Raw genomic sequence first — 14,474 nt, forward strand, 5'->3', positions numbered from 1 at the left:
CATGTAAATGTCATGCCCAAACTTTTGGGCAAAAATGCAACAACAATTTTGTTTTTAAACAATACTTAAATACTAGAGGTTCTACAATTAAAAGATGTGATAACTAAATTTGTTTACACTAAAGGTTAACTCATGCATTAATAAGAATGGGTTCCTAAGGATAATCTATTTAGGTCAACAATTATAATGTTTACATTTCTGACACTAAAATATTTTACCCTAAGAAGTCTTCACAACTTTATTACTTAATTAATTAATTTTCCCCAAATAAATCCTCTAATCATATTAAGAGATAATTAATAATCTCTGGTAATATTTAATTATCTCCTAATATTAAAATAACGTTTTTAAATTTGTCTATAAAAGTTAACTAAATCAAAAATAATAATTTCCTAACAAATAACTTCACATTAATGTCAAAATAAATCCCCCTTAAATATTAAATATTTAATATTTAATATTCAACAATAAAATACCCCTTTAGCCTAAAATAATCATTATACTTTAATAATATCCATTAATAAATTTAATAAAAGAAATTAAACCTAAACACACACACACACACGCATATATATATATATATATATATATATAGTTCAACCAATGGAACCCATAATTAAACGTTTAAGAAAATTAACCAATCTATTTTCTTAAATGTTTAATTATGGGTTCCATTGGTTGAACTATATATATATATATTCATTTTAAGCTAATCTCCCAATATCCAATTATATAAAAAAATAACCATCTTAAACATTTAACTTAACTTTAAATGGGGTTTTCCCATATTAATATTTTTTTTTAATAAACCCTAACTAGGGTTTACTTTTGTTTTACACCCTTATATCTTTTACCTTATGCTTCCTTTGTTTATTTACTTACCCTAACCTGAAATTGGGTTAGGGTTTTCATTTTCTTACTATCTTTTTGAATGTGTGTGTGTGTGTGCAGGGGGAAATGGATTGGCTGAAGCACGGCAACAGACCAAGGAATGGCAGAGGCGGAGGCTGCTGGGCATAGAGGGGAAACGACAACACGTAGAGGGGGAGGCTATGGGATCCAACCCATAGGACGACCAAGGTCATGCCTATGGGTGGTGGCCGAAGCCGCCATTGTGGGTCACAGCCCATAGTGCGAACGCGGCCGACCTGTGGGCCGCGGCCCACACTGGTGGCCGAAGCCGCCCCTGTGGGTCACGACCCACAGTGCGACCAGAGCTGCTCTGTGGGTTTCGACCCACAGTGCCGCAAGGCACAAAACCTCCGCATCAAATTTTTCTACAAATTTTATTTAAAGGTGTTTATATATACACATATGTATATATATATGTATATATATATACATATATATATATATATATACATATATATATATATATATATATATATATATATATATGCACACACACACACACATGACTGTGTATTTATGTATATATATTTTATATGAACCAGATTTGTGAATAAATGTTTATTCATATGCATGCTTAGATTTGAACTTCACTATATATTTTTTTTTAAAAATGCAGCATATAAATTTGTATATCTATTTTTGTTTTTACAATAGCTTAGTTTAAAGCAAGGGCACAAGGGCATTATATATATATATATATATATATATATATATATATATATATATATATATATATATATATATATATATATATATATATATATATATATATATATATATATATATATATATATATATATATGCAACATTCCATTAATTGTGAGCAGGTTATTTTATGATCAGAATAGATTGTTCAAAAACATGTAGGTTATTTTGAAATAAGAATACATAGATTTCATATTTCTTTTAAAATGTGTATTTCCAGATTTATAAATTTAACAGTAATGTTTTATTTTACAGCAACATTTATCTAACTAATTTCTTATTTATCCATTATAATAGCAAGATGCAAATATGGAATAAGATTAAGACTAACTCTAAGAATTATATATATATTTTTTGTTTAATCTATAATCATAAATAAACATTTCTTTTCTATTAACAGCTATACAACTAACATAACACATTGCAGAAAAAGATAAGATAAAATAAATGATTTGACATAAATGTTTATCAACCATTTTTTATTTTAACATGCATTTCTTTTCAATAGATAATAAAGCAGAAAACAAGATTACCATTCCTACTCTATTTCAAAGTAATAAATAACTATATAAGAATAAACTCAAATGCTTCTTTGATTTATTTGCAATGAATATAATCAAAGTAAATATACATTTTTTTGATTCCTTTACACAACAATAAGAAAGTTACAAACTCAAGCCTCTTCATTTCTACAAAAATGAGGACTTGGTAAAATACATTTTTTTTTAATGCCCAAAGCATAAAATAAGAAACTTGCACAAGCTTGACTTTACTCCATCTTTTAATCCCAAAGAAAACCTACAAATAAAGTTTGTAAGTTGTGACCATGGAGGCTCACTTCCCAACCTAGACTTACATGAAGCCACCCTCGAGCTAGGAGAACCAAGGCTAAACGAGTTACAGACACCTCAAACACAAAACAAGAAGAAACTCATCAACACTTGAACTCCCAACCCAAGGATAAACAATGTCACCAAGTGACATTTTTTTTGTGGGGTGAAGGTGGACTAAGTACCTAGACGAGATCTGCAAGAAGGATAAACCAATGCCTTTACAAGACTACCAAAGTAAGACTATCACAAGTCACATACTTGTCCCAAAATACCCTTATGTCCCCCATGGCATAAAATCCCATATCTCCCCTTATGACACCCTTTGCATTAACATAAAAATATTGCAGCAAGGATCCTGTAACCCTTGTGTATCTCTCTCTTCTAAGAAGAGAGTCTCTACACTCTTAGACTGTCAAGCAACCCTTCACCCCCAAGGCTACTCTACCCTCCCAAGGGTCAGTGTGACCTTGAAACACCCAAAATACATAAACCATACAACACATAAAAATAACACAAGGAAGAGCTCCAAAACTGAACTTCCCAATCTACATACACAACAAGCAAAATGCACATACAATCTTTCCTTCACATTGACAATAAAATGCAATATGCAAGTAAGAAATACTACCAACCTTAATCCTGCAAATGGAATGAGTAAAGGTTGAAGGAGAGCTTCCCAATCCACTATTTTTTTCTTTCCAAAGCTTGGAAATGCAACTCCAAAAAAAAAACCAAAACTTCTGACAAGAATTCTAAGTATCCAAAAATGGAGAGTGGGTGATCAAAATTCTAAGTTTGAATCCCTTCCCTAAGTAGACTCTTCTCACACTTTCCAACCTCTTGGAAAGGGTGTGAGATTTCATAGGTTGGTCTTCCCAACCTCTTACAGACTCTCTAAAAAAGGCAACTGAAAAAGGTAAAATAAAATGGGGAAGAGCAACTATCACTCAATTGGAAGGTTGTCTAACCTAGGAGAAATCCTCAAAAGTTGAATTTCGTCCATCTTGGAAAACTCAACTTTTAAGGTGACTTGACAATCACATGTGAGTGGACATATGGTTAAAATTGAGCTTTACCCATAGGTATAACATATGGACCTTTAAAAATACCCCTAACCTAACCTTAGGAGTTAGTTTGACCCTCTAGAAACTCACCTAAAGTTTACCTACGGGTCAAACTTGAGTTGACTTTTCTAATGACTCTCTATCCAAGACTGTCTTGGGACCACACTAAGATATTTTAAAAAATGTATTGGTTATACAAATTCCCTCCAAGGTAGATGTCACTGCCAACTCACTTCACAACACAATTGACAAGTGACACCATAAAAATACACATGGCAATGTCCCTTTTTGGAATTAACAAATTTAACAAATTCAATTTAAACAAACATTCAAGCATTCACATTTACAAATAAAACACATTACACATGAGGTGTTGTCTCTCCAAATAGACAACCCTTGGCTTCACAAACGCACATAGGTTTAGCTTAATTCTTTGAATAGTTTCCATGGTCACATGGATTATTTTTCCTGCACAACTCACTTTGCACATTAGTAATCTAAAATAATCACATGCAGTATTAATACATGAAAAGGATACAATTCAGACACTTTGCATACAATTTAAATCATAAAAATCAAATTACCAATCATCCAATAAAATAATTTACTCAATGGCATCATCATAATCATCATGAAATTCAATCATTCATAAGGCATGCATCCTTGTTTTCTAACATCATAATTAAAGTACTGCAAATCAGAAATAAATGACATACACCATATGAATGTTATCCAATTACTGGATCATATAGAATCTATATCCATAATGCATCAAAATAAAGTATCAATAATAGGTCCAACATGAAAAATAACTACAATGCTATGACGACTCAAGGTAGGGCCTCACAGGAAACCCTAGTTGAACTGTCTCTCGAATCATATTTGTGCTTCCCATATATAGTAGCTTTAAATGAAATCTCATCTTTTCTATGTGACTCACCAAGTTCACTCGATTCAAAAGAAGCAAGCTTAGCAACTAGCATATCTCTTATCTTATTGGATCATATAGAATATATATCCATAATGCATCAAAATAAAGTATCAATAATAGGTCCAACATGAAAAATAACTACAATGCTATGACGACTCAGGGTAGGGCCTCACAGGAAACCCTAGTTGAACTCTCTCTCGAATCATATTTGTACTTCCCAGATATAGTAGCTTTAAATGCAATCTCATCTTTTCCATGTGACTCACCAAGTTCACTCGATTCAAAAGAAGCAAGCTTACCAACTAGCATATCTCTTGTCACACTTGTAACAGTCTAGATTTTATCAATAGCAACAACTTTGTGTTTGTAAGCAGGAGGCAAGGATCTCAACACTTTAGCTACAATCTCATCTTCTTCAAGGACTCCACCAGCACATCTGATGTTCAAGACAAGATCATTCACTTTAGCCATAAAGGATGAAATATTCTCATCTTCTCTATTTCTCAGCAACTCATACTTTCTTTTCAAGCTCTGCAATTTAGCAACTTTCACATATTTATCTCCTTCATACAAGGTTACTAGCTTCTCCCAAATCTCATGAGAAGTTTGCAATCCCATCAGATTATTCATCTCTACATCATTCAGGGCACCTAATAATGCTTCTTTAGCTCTTATATTATGTTCAACATCCTTGATCTCAACTATAGTAAAAGGACCATTATGAGGAACATTGTAGGCATTCTTTGCGATCTTCCAGTAATCTTCTCTAAGACATTTCAAATGACACTCCATCTGGTCCTTCCATATAGTGTAATTAGTTCCATAAAATCTCAAACTCTTCTTGAAAACAACAGTTTCCATCTCAAATCTCCTCAAGCGGTCAAGCTTCTTCTAGAGGGTCTAGCTCTGATACGAATTGTTTGCAAAAACAATGCATGAAAACTGAGAGGGGGGGGGGTGAATCAATTTTCACCAAACTTAAATAAATTAACCTCAATTTTAGATCTAATCAAGAACAACAATAAAAATGATAAACACCACATCAACAACACACATAACACAAATTTTTAACGTGAAAAAATTAGTTAAAGGAAAAACCACTGTGGGAACCTACCCACAATATGGTGATACTCTGTAGTAGTATGAGTAAATATTACAATGGGGAATGCACACGAATTCAGGCACACTTCCTAGAGCTCATTTCTCAAAAACAACAAAGGGCTACAACTCTGGGAAGGCTCACTACCTTACACAGATGGGATTACATGAACTGAAAGAATAGCATTTCCAAATGCCTGATCATAGTTCTGGTTAAGCACGTTGTCTGCACTGCAACACTTCTCAGCTCTTCCACACTATCGAAAGATCAATTTTCTTGTTCACACATACAACACTCTCAAAGAACACAGACACAACCGCAGACATGCATCTTACATGATTACAACACTCATTTATACAGATCATCAACCTTAAATCCAAGGTCAGCTCAACATATAAACCTAATTAAAAAATTACATCACATGATACATAAATCAATATGCGGACCAATACAATGTTGGCAAGAACATAACATGAACCTCAAACACGCAAAACCATCAAATATCTCACCAAGATCATCCGCAACATGCAACAACCATTGGGTCAGCCAGAAAGTCATATAACACGAAGAATACCACTGAACCAATAAAATCTTTAGTAACGCACACCATGATCAATGTGGACCACCAAAACACATAGAACATGATCTAAGAACATTAATTCCTCCACAACAACTCGAATAACTAGAATCATTATCATTTCATCACCGGAGCTCAAGAACACCAACAAAAAAATGAAAGATATGCTTCTAAAGTTCCAAATCATGAACGTCCCAAACACTCCAAAATCTACACAAGATAAAGAATAAATTCTGGAGCAGTACAAACCAAAAATCACAACTCTGCAACACAAAACCAACAAAAAAACCAATCATCACATTGGATCACATAACTTGATCAAATCACCTTCCAAAACATTGAAACTCATACTAAATCAACTAGAGATAAGTATCTCAAAACCCACTAATCTGCATCACCATATTTGCAACCAAACCAACTCTCTACAACATCGAAGCACAAGAAACACAAGAATATGTTGAAATCAATGACAACAATATATTCCAGAAACTCTAATATCCAATAGGGGTAGGGTCTAAGATTTTATTGAGAGTTTTAAAGCTTTTAATATATTACACATACCCAAAAAATTCAACCATAAAATAGATGCTTTAACAGTATCTACTAGTTCTTTGTAACCACTAACCTCATCTAGGCTAAAGAAGTTCACCATTGAATTGGTTGTCATTCCTTCCATACCTGAGAATGTTCATAATCTACAAGTGTTTGAAGATGATAGACATATTTTTGGAATTCATCACTAATTTAGAAATAATTTAAGCATAGATAATTGATGAAAATGAACACTTAGATGAAATAGTGAAAGAATATTCAACTAGTGCCATAAACAGAAACACTATTCCAAAAGGTATTATTGGATTCAAAAGGATGTTTGACATAGATCAGGTGTTGAAATATAAATATTTGACTAAAATAGGTGGTGACTAGTACAATGCACATGATTTGGGTACTGAAGAAGATCCTAGGAATGTTCTTATTAGAAAAGTGTGTTCAAAAATAGAGCATGAGAATATTTAAAAAGTGTTAAAGGAGTATATACATGTTATAGTGTGGACTTACAAATATTTGAGGACTTATGATACATCCATAATTACACATACATTCCCTTGAAGCCAAATGCTAAGCCCTTTAGAATGAGACAAAGACCTATCAATGCCTTTTCAGAAGGAAGTATAAGAACTCCTATCTGCTAGTATCATATTTTTTTGTTAGACATTCAATGTGGGTAGCTAATTTGGTACCTATCCATAAGAAGAATGGTGATATCAGGTTATGTGTGGATTTTATAAATCTAAATAGAGCTTCTAGAAAGGAAAATTATCCCCTACCATAATTAGAAGAAGTCTTACAAATGGTAAATGGGTCCCACATGATGTCATTTCTTGATGGTTTCTCTGGTTATAATATAATTATGGTGGATAGGCAGGATAGGTTGAAAACAACCTCTACTACTAAATGGGGAACCGTTGCCTACAAAAGGATTCCTTTTGGATTGATAAATGTAGGGGATACTTTTCAAAGAGCCATTAGATATTGCATTCAAAGACTTAATAGGTAAGTGCATCATCATATATATGTAAGATCTAATAGTGTTCTCTAAAAGGTGAGTAGATCACATTCAAGATTTAAGGAAACTACTAAATTAGTGTAAGAAATTTGGGATGTCACTTAACCCAAAGAAGTGCATGTTCAAGGTAACTAGAGGAAATTTTTTGGGGCATGTTATATCTAAACAAGGATTTCTATTGATCCTGATAGAATCCATTCCTTAATGAAGTTACAACCTCCATGTAGTAAAAAATAGTCGAAGTCCTATTTTGGTAAGATAAATTTTGTGAGGAAATTCATTACAGGATTTGTAGAGATTGTACAACCTCTGAATGCTATGATTAAGAGAGATGCAAAAATAGAATAGATAAAAGAGGCTAAAGAAACATTAGAAAATATTAAAAGGGCTATTGTTGAAACACCCATCTTGTCAAGTTCTGATTATAGTAAACCCTTTTACATATATGCCTTTGCTTTGTATAATAATTGTGCAGCTATTTTAACTCAAGGAGCAGAACAAAAGGAAGAAAAACCCATTGCATTTATGAGTTGCCCTTTTCAAGATTTTGAATTGCAGTATATCAATATGGAGAAACAAGCTTATGTACTAGTTAAAGAAGTTAGTAAATTTAGAGACTATATCTTGAGTAAGGTCATAGCCATAATACTAGATGCATCCGTCAAGATGTTACTAATGCAAAATGACCTAGGGGAAAGGAGATAAAAATGGGTGACTATTTTGTAAGAGTTTGACATTGAGATTACATCCCTGAGATTAGTCTAAGGGTAGGCTTTGGTGCAGGATATAATAAAAAAATAGTCATGATTGATTAGTGAGTAGTATTTGATTGATGAAATGTCTCAGGAGGAATGGTATAAATATATCTTACACTTTCTAATTAATAATCAATTCCCTAATAACATGAATAGAATGTGATGTCATGGAAATGGGGACAAGGCATCAACAAAGTTCAATGTTAATAAGTTAGTTTCAACCATAAAAACAAAACAAAGAACTAAAAACCATTCCAAACATATCAAAAGAGATTTCAAAAAAGCATGAAAGAAGTTTAACAAAATAAAAGAAAGGAGAAGAGCCTCCCTAAGATGCTTCCATGATGCCTTTTGATGCTTCTCCCTTGTTTCTCCCCTCTCCAAGTCCCAAATGAGTGTAGCTCTCAGCTTTTAGCACTATCCATGGATGCCATATGGAGATTCAAGATGGTTGAATATGATAAACAAATGCTATGCAAGTGTAGATAGTGATGCTATGAAAAAGCTCTATGCTAATACCAGTATAACAACAATACTCTAATGCTTCCTTTTTTGCTTGAGGAGAAGGGTTCTATTTATAGAAGAAATGGAGAAATGAAAGGTTAAGATTGAGTAATCTTAACAAGGGTTAGGATTGAAAGATATTCAATCCATGTGAGACTTTCAACCCAATCCCATGTTGACAAGTGTCACCATGAGGAGGCTTGAGAGGAGAGATAAGGAGCATTAAATGCTTGAGGGGACATGATGGTTACCCTAGTCAAAGAAATAAATGCTTTGAAGAGACACATGGGTTACATGAGGGTTAAGTTAGGGGTCAAAGTCCTTAACCATGGGTGCAAGTGGAATTAACCATTAATGGTCATGTAAGAGCCATAAGTGGTTTGGAAGACTTTAGAGGTTAATTTGTTGAACACACAAAGCATTAATTGCTTTTCAAAGACTTTGGAGTCTTTGAGAAGTGACTCCAATTTGCTTAGGAATGTGACAATATTTAGAGGATGGATTAGGTTAATTAGGAAGGGTTTAGAAGAATCTAGAAGGGGTTTAGGCATGCAAGTGGATTTTGTAGAAAAATGCAAGTGGGAGGAATTTTGGTATTTTCAATTAAAATAAAATCATTTATTTCAATTAAATGGTGTAATTTGCATTTGGGTAAATATTCAAATAAATATTAATTTATTTAAATGAGAAAAAGGAAGATAAAGCATTAAAATGCTTGAAGACTTTGAGGGAAACCATTAAAAGCTTGAAGACTTTAAGGGAAGCAATTAAAGTCTTAAGACTTTAAGGGAAACCATTAAAGGCTTAAGAAGACTATAGAAGGAAGCCATCAAGTTTGAAGACTTTAAAGCCATTAAGTTTTGAAGACTTTAAGGGAAACCATTAAAGGTTTGAGAAGACTCTAGAAGGAAGCCATTAAGTTTGAAGACTGTAAGGGAAACCATTAAAGGTTTCAAGTGGGTGAGGATAAATAGGATTTTAAATAAATAATTTATTTAAAATAGTTGTGCAACTTGCATTTGTAGGAAAATACAAGTGGGTGGAGGATAAAGGTGATTTAAATAAATAATTTATTTAAAATAATTGTGCAACTTGCTTTTGTAGGAAAATACAAGTGGGTGGAGGATAAAGGTGATTTAAATAAATGTTAATTTATTTAAATGTGAGAGGTGGGATTTTGGGGGAATTTAAATAAATATTAATTTATTTAAATGTGAAAGAAGATTTAATTAAACAAATATGATTTATTTATTTAATTAATGGTTTGAATTTGGTTAAGTGAATTAAATCAAATAAATTGAATAATTTATTTAATTAATAGGAGAAGAGGGTTAAGATGAATTAATTAAATATATTAATTTAATTAATTATTAATTGATGGTTAAATAATCAAATAAATACTAAGTATTCATTTAATTAAGTGGACAGATTTATGTGACTACATTTGCCCCTCTTTGAGACGGTGCAGTTTATCGCGTCGTTTCAAAGAAAGAAAAATAGATGTGAAGAAATGCCCCATAAAATGTAAATTTAATGGGTGGTATGCCCCCTCGAGAGATGGGCCGATTTTTTTTTTTTTTTTTTTGAAAAATTGGGCAATCTCTCAAAAAAGAATGAAAAGTGGAAGGGAGGTAGAATAGAAAAAATTAGAACTAATGATGAAAGAATGGGAGAAAATGGAGAGAATATGAAGAAACAACAAGCCAGCGAGTACCCTGAGGTCATGTAAGAGATACATAGCAGATGTAGTGTGGGGGTTGGATTGATGCTATACAATTGATCAAAATTGGTTGGACAATCTAGTGCAATCGGTTTAATTGCCCTGGTCAAGTCAAAGCGTGACAGTTGATGTCAGTTGGTCGCTTGGACATGATAAAGTCTAAGTAAGTGAATCAAAGTGACCTGATGTGACTTAGACAATTGATGTAATTGCCCGATGAAGTCAAGGTATATGAAGCAAAATACTCATTGAGACGTAGACAATTGATGTAATTGTCCGTTGGATTGTGTTTGATTGGTTGATCAATTGATAGTGTGTGCATGTGATGGATGGTTGTGGGGAATCATGGCAGTCCCGTTGAGACTAGGTCATTATGATAAATGCCTGTTGTAGTCTAGGATTACCATGATCGATTACCTATTGAGACCCGAAGATACTTGATCAGAGTATCTGTTGATAGTCTAGGTGTGTGGGAGTCGATGTATCTGTTTAGACAGAGTAACTAGCTTAATTTTGTGGATGAGTGAGGATGGGAAGCGATGAAGGGATTAGGATGATGTTGATGATCAAGATAGGGAGGGTGAGGGGGGATTTGATGTTAGATAGAAGATATGGAGGACTAGGACCGAGTCCTATGAAAGAAGAGGAGTAAAATAGAGTATGCATTATTATGACTATGTATGCATGATATGTAGCTATTATGAATGTATGGATGGGTGGAATGCAACGAAATGCAATATATACAGATGAGATGACGATCCATAGTGCTTTATTTTTCATCATTGAGCTTTAAAATGTTGTAAGAAAATACAAGCAACTTGACATAAAGATTCAAGATGACTAGAGTATTTCTTACATGGATTTGATATAGCAAGTTAATACAAGCAACTTGATATAATGGATCAAGTTGACCTAAGTATTGCTTGCGGAACAGACAAGGATTATCTCCTTTCATGCATGACTTGGATCGTCCTCCTTGATCTTAGGTTGATCATATCCTGAGACAAGTGCATACCGTAATAAGAGATAAAACCTTTATCTAGTTTGGATGAGGTAGGAGGAACCAAAGAAAGAGCATTGTACCTGCAAACAAACAATATATACATAAAGAATAAAGAATAAGGATCCTTGTTAATAGTTCATGCTCATATGGTCGAGGTATATGCTGTAGTCAGCAAGCCGTAGTGATCTATGACTGCATTTTGCATAAGATTACATAGCTTGGTGAACTTCCCATGTAGACACCATTAGTACATGCCCCAGTACTTCATTGGAATAATGTGTCGAAGATACACAAACAATGCCGTAGGAACCTGATATAAATTACTAGACCATAAATCAACCAAGTATTTGATAGCGTAAATAGAATTTTCTTGTCAAAGAAAATGTCATCTTGTCTTTGTTTTGGTAAGGAAGGATGCATCCTTGTTGAAGATAGTTTTGAGTGTTGATGTTGATTGTGTGGTCGATTGATAAGTGGTCATTGTGCGGAATATATCACAATGTTTGTTTGGTATTTGCGCGGATGAGTATGTACAATCTGTTGCCATGTTTTTGTGTGATTTTTGATGTTTTTTTGATGTTTTTGGATTTTGAATTGTTTTGAATGTTTTTGGTTTTTGAAGTGTTTTGAATGTTTTTTGGATTTTGTGAGATAGTTTTAAATGAAGAACTTTAATGAATCACAAGACAATGTAGAATCCACTTCCATCAATAGTTTAAGGGAATTGCCCCTAGTTTAGACATGACTATAAAAAAGCGGGATGCAGGATGCATGTAGTACTTTCTTGGATTTGTAGATTTATAACAAGCCATGGTTGATGGATGGATGGATGTATGTATGAAGTAGATGTGATCACAACAAGTTTGAAAGACAATGGAGCCATAGCCTTTTACGAGTGGTGCATGTTTGCCAGGTTTTCACCATCGCACTTACCCAAGGTGCCACCGGAGTGGTTGTTCACCGTTTGGATGCATGATTTTTTATTTTTATTTTTACTCTTTTGATGTTTTTGTATTTTATTCAGGTCATTTATCTGGATGTTTTTGGTATTTTTGCCAGTATATATGGGAGCCTGATACTCTATCCAGCTTATGTTTAAGACCTTTTGAGGTGCATGATGTTGATTGGATCTGCGAGCGGTTCTCCTTCTGATGTAGCCAACTGATATGCCCTGGACCCGAATACAGCAGTGACAACATATGGGCCCAGCCAGTTTGATTCAAACTTGCCCTGATGTTCTCTGTGTGGTTGGTTGCGAGGATTCTCTCGTAGAACAAGATCACCTACCTCAAATATATGAGATCTAACATGGTGATTGTAGCCTCTACTCATGCGCTGCTGATAGACTTTGAGGTGATTGTATGCAGCTTGTCATTTCTCATCAAGTAACTCTAAGTCCTGAAGACGGGATACTCTGTAGGCTTCGTCATTGATGAGATTGTGCAAGGAAACCCGTAATGATGGTATCTCGGCCTCAATAGGCAAGATAGCTTCTGCACCATAGACCAATGAATAAGGAGTTGCACCTGTAGGGGTTCGAATGCTAGTTTGATATGCCCATAGTGCTGGATTTAGTTGAACATGCCAATCACAACCGGCATCATTGACTGTCTTCTTGAGGATTGTTAATATGTTTTTATTTGATGCTTCGGCCTGACCATTGCCTTGTGGGTAATAGGGGGTGGAAAAGCAATGTTGGATGTGAAATTTCTCACAAAGTTCACGGACATCCTAATTTTTGAAAGGAAGACCATTATCTGTGATGATGGACATGGGTACACCATACTGGCAGATGATGTAGTTGAGGATGAATGAGGCGATTTGCTTGCCGGTGACTTGGGTAAGTGGAATAGCTTCGATCCACTTTGTGAAATATTCGGTGGCGGTAATGATGAATTTATGGCCATTGGATGAAGATAGATGAATCTTACCCACAAGGTCAAGGCCCCATTGACAAAAAGGCCATGGTGTTGTGATTGGTTGCAATTCCTATGCTAGTGCATGTATCAGGTCGCCATGAACTTGACATTTCTTGCATTTTCTGACAAAGTAGTAGGAATCTTTTTCCATAGATGGCCAATAGTATCCATTGCATAGGAGTTTCTTGGCTAGTGATGGACCACTTGAGTGAGTCCCGCAAATTCCTTCATGGAATTCTTCCAAAGCCTTTGTTATCTCACCTTGTTTAAGACATCGAAGGAGAGTACCATCAAAACTGCGTCGGTATAGGGTTTCGGCAATAATGGTATATCGAGCAGTTTGGCGAATGAAGGTTTTACGTTGGTTATTCGATTGGTTGGGAGGAAGGGTGTGATCGCGGAGATAGGTGTAGAATTCACTGTACCATGGGGATTCAGAACTGACAAGATGACATATTATTTCGGATTCAAGGATATCATAAGCGGGAATCCAAAGCTGTTCAACCAAGAACTCGTAGCGTGTTGAATTTTGTGGAAGATCTAGGAGAGATGTGATGGTAGCCATAGCGTCAGCAGCTCGATTCTAATCTCTTGGTATCTACTCAAAAGTGATAGTAGTAAATGATGTCTTTAGAGTGTCCACCATTTGCTTATATGGCATGAGTTTATCATCTTTGGTCTGATATTCATCTGTTGCTTGTCGAATGACTAGTTGGGAATCGCCATATACTTACAGTTTTTGTAATTTCCATTGTACGACTAACCTGAGTCCTGTGATCAAGGCCTCATACTCTGCTATGTTTTTTGTGCATGGAAATGTGAGCTTGTAAGACTTCGGGATGCTATCACCCTGAGGTGTGATAAATAGAATGCCTGCCCCCGAGC

Source organism: Cryptomeria japonica, chromosome 7 (assembly GCF_030272615.1).
Source record: "Cryptomeria japonica chromosome 7, Sugi_1.0, whole genome shotgun sequence".
NCBI classification, from domain to species: domain Eukaryota; kingdom Viridiplantae; phylum Streptophyta; class Pinopsida; order Cupressales; family Cupressaceae; genus Cryptomeria; species Cryptomeria japonica.